A 13,113-nucleotide genomic window follows, 5' to 3' on the forward strand; every position below is an offset into this window, starting at 1 on the left:
GGCAACAAGGAAAGCCATTGGCCAATCTCAAAGATGAGGCAGCAGGAAAGAAATCTTTTCATGCCATACTTGACTACTTTAAATGTTCAATAGAACATGGTCATAAATAATTGTCCATTTTTAATCTCTTATTTATTGATGTGTTTTATTTTTGGTATATTTCAAGAAGGGAAAAAATACCAATATTCTCAACAAAATGTGAAGGATTCCATATCTAATTCCATATTTAATGAAGTACTGAGTTATACTTTCTTTATGTGTTGGAAGATCAGTTGATGTCGTAGTTGAGAATTGATTAACACCATTGATATTTTGCAATAAATTCTTCAAACATCCAAACACATGATTTTTAGCTTCCCCAAAACTTATGGTAGTTCAACTATTGAGCAGTTTCGTTGAAATCGTCGGGTTAGACATTAAGCCTATCGAATTCGACATTTAGTAATTGTTGAGATGGACAGAGAATTCAATTGTCGATTTCGACACTTGAAAAGCTTTCTCTTTTTGGTACTACATGGATCAAAGTATTCTAATGCGCCAATTTGTCGATATTAAATCCTTCGACATATGAATGTACAGAATTCTCACTTTTGTAGTCCCAACATTTCAAGTATGGCTCAAGATTTGAGATTCATCGTGTCGTATGGGAGGAACTTTGTTCACGTGGATGACGAATGGAAGTAGAGAGGGGACAAAAGGACTTCCATTTTAGCGTCGAGAAGCATTACCGTAGCAGAACTTGTATTACGGTTGAAGGACAAACTTAGTATTGTTGAAGCCCACAATGAAATCGAATTGAAGTTCAAAGTCCAAAATTTGAATATAACTCCGAAAGAGATATGCGACGATGAGTACCTAAATTGGTACATATCTGTTCATAAGGAAACTGCACTCTACGTCACTATTTTGGAAATCGAGATCCCGGGTGTTGACATGGTGAGGGAAGTAAACTGTGTAGGGAACCTGTTCGACCGAACGGAGTGCCCCAAAAATTTACAACATGGTGAGCTCAATCATCAGCACAGTGTGTCGAACACTGAAGCACCCGAACCTCCAATTGACAATATCGAGGCTGCAACATCCCTTGAGCACTTAGACAACCTGTTACATGGTACAGATGGTGCTATTATTCCTGACATTGACCAACCAATGTCATCACATTCCATAAGTTCAAGCACAAATGAGTGGATTACAGTCATCGTTCTTGCCGAAAAGAAAATATTTTTTTAGCAAGAAACAGTTGTATTGAAGATTCGTGTGCTTGCTTTGCAAGAGAAGTTTCAATTTCGGGTGAGCAGGTCAAGCATGAAAAGTTAACCGTTGCATGTGTGGACGATAATTGCAAGTAAATGCTACATGCTCTACTGTCAAACAATCTGCAATCTTCATGATACGTAAATTCATCAACGTGCACACATGTTTCTTTGATTTTCGTCGTAACACACATCAGCATGCCACTAGTTCTGTAATTGTCAAGCACATTTTGGGAAAATTGGATACTCCATACCGAACGTATAAACCTACCGCTATTGCAAGTGATATAGAATGTGAGTTCGGTGTGAAAATCAATTACAACAAAGCTCGTAGGGGGAAGTTTCATGCCTTTACTATGCTATACAGTACACCGGAAGCCAGTTTCTAGAAATTATCTTCATATTGCCACATCGTAGGAGAGAGTAACTCGGGGACAGTAACCCACATCGAACTTGATTTTCAAAATAGGTTTCATTACTTCTTCCTAGCTTTCAGTGCAAGCATTCGTGGTTACATGCAATACTTGAGACCTATTATTTGTGTTGAGAGCAGTCACTTGAAAGGTCCATACAAAGGTAAACTTCTAGTGGCAACTTCCCAAGATGGTAACAAACAGATATATCCGTTGGCACGGGGGATCGTGGATACTGAAACCAATAAATCCAGGAAGTGGTTTATGTCCAACTTGAAAGAGCTTATAGGGGACTTCGAAGACCTTGTAATTGTTTCGGATAGGAAAAAGAGCATAAACAAAGCTATTACTCAGTTGTTTCCGTTATCTCACCATGGTTGTTGTATCTGGCATCTCGAAAAGAACCTAATACATCGGTACAGCAACGCAAGTGCAATATTTCTATTCAAACGAGCTGCCACAACTTATCGGGTTGAGGACTTTGAAAGACTCATAGGACAAATTCGTAGGATGAGCACAAGAGCGCACGGGTACTTAGAGCGTACATGTTATTCATTTTGGTCCCCAGCACTATTTATTGGCCACCGTTACAACATTATGACGAACAGCAATGCAGAGTCTTTGAACTCCATGTTGAGACAAGCCCGTTCTTTACCGATAACTTGCTTGGTTGAACACATTCAGAGTACTATGCAGAAGTGGTTTTACGAACGTCAAAAAAATGCGACCGAATGTAGTACCATATTGACACTGAGGATGGAGAACGAGTTACGGATGACGTTCGAAAGTGGAACTAGGCTTCGAGCCCATTTGTTGACAAATAACTTAACTTAGGTTGGAATATCCAACGACGTGGGCATAGTTGACTTTTTCGAACACACCTGCATGTGTCGTAAGTTCCAACTAAACCGTATGCCATGTGTTCATGCAACTCATGTTACTTGCTTCAGAAGAAAGTCTATGTATAACCTTTGCTTCCCTTATTACACATATGAATATTGGTAAGGTGCCTATAGTAAAGCTATATATCCTACTGAACGTGAAGTGGACTGGGTTGTTCCTAGCTTAATTACATTTACTCCTATTTTGCCACCACTCGTCCGTCGCCCTCCAGGTAGACCACGACATGACGTAAGCGTTCAAGACACGAGTCTGCATGGTCGAGCAGGAAATGCACTCGTTGTGCTCGACTTGGTCATAATCGAAGCACATGTTCAAATCCCAATGCATCACAAGTTCCTTAAAGGTTTTCAGTATGATCGACGTTGTATGTTCAATGTTCCATACTACACTGTACATTATGAAGTTATCTTATAAAGTTTGTGATAATTACCATTTATGGACGTTCGGCATCCTTTTGTGCACATACGAATTTCATACTCGACTGTTTTGCTCAGTACGTACACAACATCCCGACATGTGAAATGTCTGTCCTGACAGATGTGTTCTGCATTCAAGATCAGCTTCACGTATATGGTAAACTATAGATTCTATGAATGGGAAACAACATAATTGTAACATGTTTACACAATGTCTTCAAAGACGTACAGTTAACCCTTCAATTGTACGATCGTTCAAAATATTTGAAGGTAGTGAGAAAAACCTTGTACGAATCACACGGTATAATAATTTGCAGTTTTCAATCCCCAGCCAAATGAATAGTAAATTACAATGTTGTAATTAGTTCACTGAATTGTGTGTATTATGAACCCCATTTGTTAACGTCAACACAAATAACGGTGTTTGCGAACATATTATCTACGTACATCATTCAGAATAAGCATAAGTAAAAGGTTTTGTCAGAATATCTTTGACAACATACAATTAGCCAATCATACTCTATGGTCATTCAATATACATGAAGGCAGGACACGAAACCACTTCCCTGCTTTGTCCATTTAAAAATGTTATTTTCAATACCCACAAAATTTATTATAATTTGCAACATCGTAATCCATGGAGTCAATTCAGCTCACAATAAACATCATTTCATAAGATCCACTGAACATGGTGCAAAATATAGATCTACAGCCCGACGATTAATTTATCGTTCCCGATGGATAGGAATCTGTAATTCTCGACAGTTCAGTCGGACTGGATTACACAAAATACACTACTCGGATTACAGCTTAGGGACATGTTCATGCAGACATTTTGGTTTTGTGTTAACCAAATTCATCCCTACAGAAGACTGGACTATACACTACTTATTCACTACATTTCATGGCCGGCATTTCACTCGTCGTCGACTACTGAACTTTCTCCCCCGCTGTCTTCACCTAACTCATCAGATAAGATGATAATGACCTCATTTTGTGGGATGTACGCCAGCTCATCGTTGTCATCGGACTGTCCCTCATATCCAGCGTCGACTGCGAACACCGCATCGTACACATCATTTTTTGATTGCCCATCATCTCCCAACACCTTCCAAGTTGGGAAGAAAATAGGAGAAATGGCTCTCCTAACCGTATGAGGGTTAATTTCCTCATCGTCTGATGAAATGTAGATTGGAAATAATGGAGGTAAACCGGGAACCGACAACGGCTCGTCCATGCTGAACGGTTCGATGCTTTGTGTGGACGAACTCATTATGTTGATGTAGTAAAGTATTGATGAAACGAAATATGTTTGTGAGAGACAAAAATTCTCAAAATGCTATTCAACTAAGTTGTTTAAGAATGACAATGTACTCACACTGTATTTATAAGCAACTTGAAGGGTGGAAGCAATTATGGTCATCATCTACTCAACCACCAAGTCCAATCTCCTTGTACATTTGAAAAGCAATTGGTGTGATGGTTTAATAAATTTAGAGTACTTTTATCTCCCATTTCTCCATAATTAGTAGGACCTTTAAGACTCTTTATTCTCTTTGTACAATTCACTAAATCTAGATTCCTACAGCTAAAATGTGTTTGTGAAAAAAATCTAGTACTCGTACCATGGCTGTAATTGTAGTGTCTCACAAAAATGGGACATCATCTTCACGCACATGTTACACGACGAATGAAACAAAAATGAAATAGACATTAACTCCGTTGTCAACTAGTTGCACCACGATTGTCATGCTTTGGGCACTTTTATTGGCTTATGATGTTAACCATGTTTAGGGTTACGAAGGCACATGCACGTTCCAAATACAAGCAAGAAATTTGGATTTAAGTCCAGACGTATGCCGTAGTAGTGCGAGCCAAGTGGCTTCATTGCAAACTGAGGGTTGTTGTACATAAATTTCAAATATACTTAACAGTTTCGAATAAATGCCACATAAAATGTTTGAACTAGACGGTAATATTACACAGTACGGAAAAATAACAAATTCATCTCTGCGGATCGTTGACAGAATATATGCCTGTACAACATGTTCCACGCATTCTCACTGTTCGTCGCATCTCATGAAAGTGCACCAAAGCCTCATTTTTAGTACCCAACCTTCGTCTGTACGAGCTCATATCTCTACAATCTATGTTAAAAAATATGCCCCGAATTACAAATTTGAAACAAAATTATCTTTGAATTGCATGTGTTCCTACTCTTACAGAAAATTTCTAACATGACAGTGGCGGCTACCTAATGTGACACAGTCGGACCTTGATATACCTACCATCGTTGTAGTGGATTGAAGAATGATATATTTGAATTGCATGTGATCCTAAAGTTATGGTAAATTTAGACTGCCCACACTTGCCACAAATTACACGTATGACGAACCATATCTTTGAATTGCATGTGATCTTAAGCTTATGGTACATTAACGTAGCAGAAATATGCCGTAAATTTCGAATAAGTTGTTCTTATCTTTGAATTTCATGTGATCCTAAGCTTGCCGTAAAGGGCTGGGTTGCAAAAATATGTCATAACTGACAAATATGAAGAATGATATATTTGAATTGCATGTGATCCTAGGCGTCCGCTGAATTTATATTGCAACAATAGGCCATATATTTAGATTGCAACAAGTTGTCAGGTTTTTTCACAATGTAAACGTTATAATGATATTTTTCGATTTTTTAATTATAGTACTAGTACGTTTAGTACAGAAGATCTAGCATGAAAGAGTGTTAAGTATGAAATGGGTTACCTTGATAAGCTGTCATCCTCCAATGAAATGGCATAAATGAAGTAGCAAATTTGCCGCAATTGCAGAACTTTTAGATATACATGACATTTCCTTGGGAAAATCAAATAGAAATGTGCATCATGTTGTAAAAAAATAACAGATAACATTTATTTTAAACCAAAATTAGCTTTGCAAATAGCTCAATCGTACCACAAAACATGTTGTCACTTAGCAATGTAGTGTCAGGAACAAATCTTTCAAAGCTGAAAAGCACTTAAGGAAAATAATTAAATGCGTGCTGATGACAAATCAAATAGAAACCAAGTCAAAAGTTGGACATTTTTAAAAATTAGAAGAATGCAGAGATCATTTTTCAAAAGCTAACTTCAACGATAACACAGTATTAGAAGAATGCAGAGAACGTATTTAAAAAGCAAAGAAACACATTAGACTAAGTGCAATAGATGGGAAGAGACGAGATTGAACATTGCAAGAGGACAATTATCAAGCAAGTTAATGTATGAGTGTGACAAACAACGCTTATCATGCGAACTTACGTTCGCAAAGTTCACAAAATATAACACATGGTCAAGTTATCCGGCCTGTAATAGTAGAACAAAATGTCATCAAAATTAGACAAGGATTATGGTCATAATGCACGGACAACGTAAGATGCTAGGCCCACATCAAAATTCCAACACACATGCCAAGAGTAATTCAAGCGTAAATATTAGAATAAACGTAAAAACGAGTGAATAATTGTTCCCCTCAACATTGTTCACCACTTCCACGCCTCCAATGATAAGGCAAAATAAAAAACAACACCATCGTCCTGCTATCCCGTCACTTCATTCACAATTACTTCTTTATTCTCTTCCCCGTCCCCCTCGTGTATGGAGTCCTCGTAGCAGGAGCGGGACATCGTCTCGTCGTAGTAACTCTGCCTCCTACTTTTGATATAGCGGTTGGAATAGGTACCTCAGCGATAACACCTACAACAAAATGGAATGGGCCGAGTGAGTTACCCGAATCGCCCTCCACTAAGCATACGTATCATACGCACTCGTAACGCATGAAATGAACTTACCTTCGCCATCCGTCACGTTGCAACCATCTAACTCTGCATCGCTGACCTTGGCCGCATGTGAGGGCTCTTTGGTTGCTCTATCTAATTAATACAATGAAAGAAAATGCATAGCGTTCCAGGTCACTTGTTCGCAGATAATAACAGCGCATACTACGCAAGAAAATGCAAAAAGAACTACCACATACCGTTCAAATCAGGCACGACCATGTGCTGCTGGTTTTATCCTCTATCTAATTCAATACGAATATCATATTACGAAAATTACAAGAATCATATTACGAAAATAAGTTGTTATTTCACGAAATCCCAACTGAAGCAAATGCCATGACATCAAATTGCAAAAAGTGCTCGTAAAGGACACAATACCTTGCGAATTGTCAATTGAAGTAGGTGACGGCTCGTGGACATCCTTCAGGCATGTCACAACGTCAGCTCCGTCTATTGAAAACAACAGTAAAATAGTGTGAGTAGATTTGTTATGTCAAGTTTCGCAACATGCAAAGTCCATGAAATAACATGTTTCGATTTGCACATGTATTACCCACAATATCAGGCAGATGTTCGATTTGTACAGGCAGCTCCTCCTCGTCCGAGCATGGCACACTGTAAGCTCCGTCTATGGAAAACAACAGTGACTTAGTGAGAGTACATTACATCTACCAACTCAAGCATCATGCAAGGACCATGAAATAACAAGTTTCGATTTGCTCGTGAATAACGCACATACCTAGAAGTTGTGAACGTCTTGTGTCTACTGCCATGTCATGCTCATCTGGCATGGCTCCGTGCCTCATCCATGTACGTCTACGTCCCAATTGTAACACGAAACGAAATGTGAAAAACAGGTACGTTGAGCACGGTTGGACTATGGTCAAGTTCGATAAGCAAAACAATTATACACGTAAGAGTCATACCCTCTGGTAAATTACCTGAAATATTGGCCTCGACATTAGCGCCCGTCACGCTTGATGCGGTGATCCAAGCAGGTGGGGCCACATAGATAGCAATGAACTCTCAGAGTCTTGTACATTCAGACGTCACGTGCTGTTGAATTTCAAGCTTCACGGTCTGGAGTCGCATTTCAAAGAGGATTTTTTGGTCCAATAGCAGCTCCTCAACTTCTCCTCTGGTAAGGCTTGATCCAGATGTTCCAACTAGTCATGTCTGTGTCGTAGGCCCTCGCACTGAAGAAGAAATTGGTGCTGTCGAAGGCATGGAAGACTCACCAGTATCCTTACTATCATTACCATCGCGATCTTCACTATCGCCGCCATCACGATCACCTCCTGACTGCCCATTGCTGTCATCATCTCTGGATGTCTCATCCTCACCACTTCCTCCACTAGACACTCCATCGTCCGAATCTTACCTTCCCGACTATCCGCCAACTCCACTACCGGTGTGCGATGAATTAAATTGCGACGCAAGAACAGTCCTGGCAATGTCATCAAGTACAAGCACCAGGGGATCTCGTACGGCACGAGAGTGGAAAAATAGGGCGACTCGACCTCTGCATCAGTGGGGCGAAGTGTGGCGTACACATACAACTGCAAAATAAGGTTATGATAATCATATGAGAACGTAGAAGATTGTCATGAGACGTTAAAATGGAAACGAGCACATGTTCTAGTTGTACCTGTACATTTTTGAAAAATGCATCGTATGTACGGTGTTGTGGCTATTTTCGTGTGGACCAGCGAAGAAGTCATGCCATTTGATCACCGACTCGCTGATCGAAGTGTTCTCCAATCTCTAGAATCGTCTCGTACACCCAAACCTGTTGTAACAAGAGAAACACATTAAAATTAGCGTGATTGTAGGTATGATGGTACCAGAGGGATAAATCATGCATGCTAGGATAATGTTACAAACTTTGCGTATCTGCATGGCAATGGAAAAGCCGTGAACTGTGTAAGTAATCTCCTTCTCCTTCTTCCTCTTGGCCTTTTGGAATTTTCTTGCGAAGCTACCCTGAAACCCGTACAACAAACGCCTATATCCGACTCTACCCCAAGGGTAGGCAAAAAAAAAGTCCAGGTCATCGACAATTGATGGTGTCTGCAAATGGATACTGACATTGTTATCCAAAGCATTGAAAACTCCTTCGACAATGAAAACCAGCCCTAGCTTGTAGCGATCAGCACGGGTCATCGACGGTTGGGCAACAGTAGATTGTAGTTGTGCTAGTGAAATCTTGTCGTTGGACTTAAAGTACCTCTCTTTCAACCTTTTTCTCTCAAACAATCAATCGAAATCATCACCCTCTGGGAATAGATCGTATCTTAACCCCGTCACATTAGCATACTTTTGTAGACCAAATCTCATCAGATGGCCTTGCACGTTGAACCAAAGCTCATTGACCTTTTCAGTGCAGACGCTTCTGAACACTAGCTCCTGGATTAGTTGAGCGGAAGATTGAATATCTGGAACCTCAGCCAAATACCCTAAGGAGGAGTTACGAAAGTCCTCACGTTGTCGCTCATCAAAATGGTCCATCACGGTCTTGACGTACTTCAGGTTGCTTCGTTGGGAAATGTCGGCCTATAACCATGCATCTTCCAGAATCAGGAGTTCAAACTCCCTCTGTCCTGTAATGTGCATTGACAAAACTCATGGGATTATATTATAAACATAGACAATATTGTGTAATTTCTAACGATTTAATGAAGTGACATCATGCATGGAAACAGTGAACTATCGAGAAGTACAGAGATCAAATGTCGGTATCGACAGACTGTCTGTGGAGATCTGTCGATACCGACGATTGATGTCTAAATAGAGATGATAGGGTAACTATCGAGAAAAACAGAGGGTCAAGTGTCGGGGTCAACAGTCCACTGGAAGTTGGTATGCGTGCTAAGGGGTACAAGTTCAACATATCATGTATTGCCACATAAAAGTATGTTTGAGAAATAAAATCGGAGGATGTGTGAAGGCACACGGGCACACATGCATGCTAGAAACTGGAAAGATGGACAATCGTATTTATGCATATGTCACCATACAAGCATAGGTTGTAACGTAAGTTACATATAAAAATACACCATATGTCTAACCCACTTGAAAATGAAAGAAAGTGTTAGAATCCTTACCTGGTATGTACAAATGGGAGGTTTGGAATAGAATGGCTGTTGGACGTGTCCGGATGATGACCACACTACCGAAATTAGAAACACACGTCAATAATTGTTTCCCTAAACATTATTCACATGCAAGAGGGTTGAAAAATGTCAGCAACACTATGATGATCATTACTAACATAGAAGTAGAAGATACCAAAAAAATCAAAACGACCTACGAATTTGTAGCCATTCCAGTTAGCGTACATATTCTCAGAAATAGGAAACAAATTCAAATAAGTGACCATAAATAGAGACTTAATATGAGACAGTGAAGGATATGTGTGCAAGTGATTTCAACGAAACAATTTTAGAGATCATAGTAGATAGGACACAATGTCATACACCTCAATAATAAGAGGAATACTTAAAACTATCAATGACACCATTTTATACACCTCATTTAATAACACAAACCTGAATGCACGCATACTGCATGAACTTGTCATATATTTTGGCATTTAGTACTACACTACAGTTTCAACGCCCCCATGGCATTGAACTTATTTAATGAAAACTCAGATAAGCAAGATGCAATAATTTATTCCATCGTATTTATTTGACAGACCACAAAAAGTAAAATTTAAACCGCAATGCCTCAAATATAATATACAGCTATAAACAACAAAAGGTATAAACTATTTCAAAATTTAAAACTAAACTACACTAATAACATCTAACCAAATCACCGGGACTCACAAGTTAAAAAGACCTAAAATTCATAGAAAAAGAACTCTATAACACTCTATCAAGCATATATATCACAGCAAGTAACATCACATTGAGTCTTTTTATCCAAAAGAAAAAGATAAAGTCGGAACTCTCCAACTTTCATTGCAATAAAAGATAAATTTAATCTTGAGAACGAGGAAATAAACATTATTCTTAACAAATTTGAAGCTGGCTAATTATGTACAGAATCACAATGCAACCTATTATACTTTGTGTCCCCATAATTGGAAAAAGACTAAGCACTCAACCACAAAATAAACTTCAACGAATTGCCACAAATTACAAAGAAGCTTCCACAACCTTGAATCAACCAAAATACCCCTCTACTGAATCCAAAATGTTTGCACAAAAATTCTTTATACGATAGCTTCTATCTATGCACCCAAAAATAAAAAAAAATAAAAAAAATAAAGCTCAAAAATTGTATGGACAAATTACCCTTTGGATAAGGGGTATTATTGTAATTTCAATCTTAACAATAATGGATTCGGCAAAGAGGGTAACAAGTAAAACTGAGAAGTCATTCCAAAATTTTCCAAAATTGACAATCTTGTAAACACTTAAAAAATGTGACATTTTTGTAAATGCAAAGCCAAAAATTGACTATTTTGGTAATTTCCACATTAAAAAATATGCAACTGAAAGTAGCTATTGCTAAAGCGGAAAACTTTGCTTTTGTATAAGAGGATAATTTCCAGAATGGAGGATCATAGAAGTTACGAACACATGCACAATCACATGATTATTCACTAGGATCTGCAATTATTTCATGCATCATTACAACATATTCTTTTAGCATTCACAAGTGGAATGCACACTAAAAGAGACGTCATTCATCTATCTTTGCAACTAAATGTTATAATTTCAATTGATTCACTTCATAATTTAAGATCAAATATTGCAACTCACATATCATACTAAAATAAGAACTGGAACGACAATTACGTAACAACAATAAAAAAAACTACATATTAGTAAACATGCAGCTTTTAACTGGATTAATACAACCATACAAGATTGAAGCTTGATTGGTGAGCAGAGTTCACTTACCAAATCAAATAGTGACACTAGTGTAGTAGCGCTTGTGATACTATACAACACATATATTCCTTGTAGGTTTACCATTCGAGGATTTGCTCAAATCATCTATACCATCTTTCTCAGCAGCAGCTACATTATCATTACAGTTATATTCACCTTCTACGGCCGTAAACAGAGGTAAAAATTCAATCTCAGCAGCCATGTTGTTTCCGAAAACATCAATTTACGTTCTAACACAATATGAGTAACTAAAAAGATCACTTTCTGATAAAAAATGCAAGCACACCAGATAAATTTTTGAAAAACTTGCTCAACACTTATTTTAGTGTGAGTGAATCTAAGTTTCTGAAATTCAGATTGTGGTTTTCTAGGTTTGTTCCCAATGTCCAAAATTCTTTAATTGGGTATTTATAAAAAAAAATTGTGGGGAATTCCCATTTTTCAAAATTTTCTGCTTGAAGGTAACCCGTAACCTTATTTTCCGAGAATAATATCTTCAAAATTCTAGATCTTCGAATCACCCACGTACACGGCCAATACTCTATGAACAATGTAGAAGAACTTCCTCTTTTTTCCAAAAAACAAAATGCAAAAAATAAAGAAAACACTAACCTGAAGATATTACTAACAGTCTTGGTCGGCGGTGGAGTGATTGACGGTGGTTATCGACTGCTGAACGTTGAAAGAGTCCAACGCTAGAGGGGAGTAATTGCTCGCCTTTTGCAGATTCGAATGAAAGACGAGATTGAGTTTACCTTTCATTAGCTTGTCGACAGTAAACGTCGTGTATGGAGGTGGTCGTTGATGGTATGGAGGTAGACCGTTGCTGACTTTAGTGAGAAAGGGGAATGTGTGAGATGGGTTTCTCCTCCTTCTTTGTTTGGCCTTCTCACCTTCTTCATCGGTTTTGAGTTGATTTTTTTCCTCTCTCTCTCATCATTGCATTTAGTATCCCTGACATTTCACAGTTTTTTTGTACAATTTTGTGACTAGTCACGTCTTATTTAATCAAAGATATAGAAGGGATTCAAATTTGTCTGCGGGGCAAAAAAGACCAAAATTGACAATTTTACAATGAGTTTAAAAAAGTGACATTTTTGTAGATGAAAACCCAAAAGTTGACTATTTTGGTAATTTCCACATAAAAATTCTAGAGCAAGTTATAAAAGGGAAAAAAACATAATCCAAGGATTAAGTATGTACAGTTCATTCTCCAAGTCAGAAAGTTCCAAAATTCAAAAGTCAGGTTATATATATATATATATATATATATATATATATATATATATATATTCTGTTAAATTAGTATCCTCAATTCAAGCGTGCAATTAGCAATTACCTTCTTTAAGCGGACTCCCCAAAATATAAATCCACCTCTCTGAAATACAAACTTACTGTCAATTTG

Source organism: Olea europaea, chromosome 7 (assembly GCF_002742605.1).
Source record: "Olea europaea var. sylvestris chromosome 7, O_europaea_v1, whole genome shotgun sequence".
Lineage (NCBI taxonomy): Eukaryota > Viridiplantae > Streptophyta > Magnoliopsida > Lamiales > Oleaceae > Olea > Olea europaea.